This window comes from Gekko japonicus, unplaced genomic scaffold, assembly GCF_001447785.1.
Source record: "Gekko japonicus isolate JY-2015 unplaced genomic scaffold, Gekko_japonicus_V1.1 scaffold150, whole genome shotgun sequence".
NCBI classification, from domain to species: Eukaryota; Metazoa; Chordata; class Lepidosauria; order Squamata; family Gekkonidae; genus Gekko; species Gekko japonicus.
Window position 1 is genome coordinate 1,290,238 of NW_015160839.1, and position 1,831 is coordinate 1,292,068.

Below are 1,831 nucleotides of genomic sequence, written 5' to 3' on the forward strand. Positions count from 1 at the left end.
GGGGCGGGGCCGGCCCGGCCCCCCGCCCCGCATCACTGTCTCCAGGGGAACTCGCCAGCCAATCCCCGCCCGCAAACTTTCGCCGGCTCTCGACGGGCGTCTCTCTCCCCTCCCTCCTCTTCCCTCCACGGAACTTTTAAAACTTTGATGAACTCGCCCGATTGAACTTTCTTAAAGGGGCCGCCGGGCTTTTCCCGGGCCTTGGTCGCCCGCAGCAGGGTTCCCAGGCTCCGGGTTGGGGACGGGCTTGGGTGGGCAGGGCCGGAAAGGTCCGTCCTGGGCATGCAGCGGAGGCGCGCTCTGCGGGGGAATCCAGCGGGACAGGCGCAGGAAAAAAGTCCTGGCTTGGATCGGCCAGGCGAGCCCGACCGGATCCCCGGGGAGCTCAGCAGGGTCGGCCCTGGTTTGGGACTTGGAGCCCACCGAGGGCGTCCAGGGCTGCTCCGCAGAGGCAAGCGATGGCAAACCTGCATGTCTCCAGACGGCGCTTTTACGCGCGCGCACAGGCAAGGGTGGGGCGGGGGAGCTTCCGAACTGGCCGGGCGCGGAGAGAGAGGGAGCATCGAAAGCAACCCGGCGCCAAAAGCAGGGGGTGGTCGCCCACCCCGGATTCCAAAGTTCTCCTGCAGGTTGGGTGGCGACGGTTTGCGCGCTCCGGAGCCAAAGCCGCAACTGGGGAGGGGGGGATCCGGACTGAGGTGCTCCTCTCTGGTTAGCCCGCCGAGACCCCGATCCCGGGTGGCGCTCATTCCACCGCGCCTTGTTTCGTTTCGTCCCCCCCCCCCCAAAGAAAATCCGAATTCGGTATTGGGCGCTGGAAACGAACTATCCAAGCACTGGATAACTTGACGCCCCGTTTACAAGGCTGGTTCCGGGGCGGGGGGGAGCGGAAGCGAACGGGGCTTTCCTGTGAAAACGCGACCAGTTCGAGAAAAGGGGGGGGGGAGGTTTTGACAGCCGGCAAGCGATACGCGTCTTGGGTTCGTCCCCCCCCTCTCCCCGAATAAAGCGGTGCCGTCGGGCCTCACAGGAGCCGAACGAAGCGGGGCGGCGCCCCCCTCCCCCGCACCTGTACCACTGCTGGCTGCACGTCTGAACGCTCCTCCACGTGTGTGTGTGTGGGAAAATCTCTGCACAACGAAAACAGGACTCAGGGATCCTGCCCCGACGTGCGGTCTGTCTTTCCAGAAGCCGCCTCATTTCCCCGAAGCTCAGGGATGGGTGTACAACCCACACACACGCAGGACGGGGAGAGCTTTCCAAAAGACATCGCGCATACATGTTGCCCGCGAGAGTCCCATTTCCGGAAATATTTTCTCACGGCTTTTTCTGCGGGCGGCGTAACTCGCTTCCCCTCCTTCCTGCTTAGCGAGACAGGCGGATTGAGAGGAGGGTGTTGGGAAAGGGGCTTCACACGTGCCCAGAGGCCCTCTCTTCTCACCCCAGGGTTTCGATACATGGTCCGCACTTAAAATCCTGCAGCGCTCGGGGAAAAGGAGCAGAGACGTCGGACTTCAGTGCTCCCTCTAAACTGTGGAGTCTTGTGAGCAAAAAATCTGCTTTGTGAGCTCCTGGCATTGAAGTTGTGAGCAAGCAATTTGGCTACTGCATAAAGTAGTTTGCTCTGGAGCCCTCCTTCCTGAGCGGAGACAAAAATGTGTGAGCCGGAGGCTAAAAAACGGTGAGCTAGCTCACACTAACTCAACTTAGAGGGGACACTGCTTCCAAGTCCGGGGATGGATTGAACGCCTAGGAGGGGACGGGCCGTCGTGGGGGGCGATGTGGGTGGGATGTCTGATCTCCTCAGTGCCGGAAACCATTGTTTGAGGGG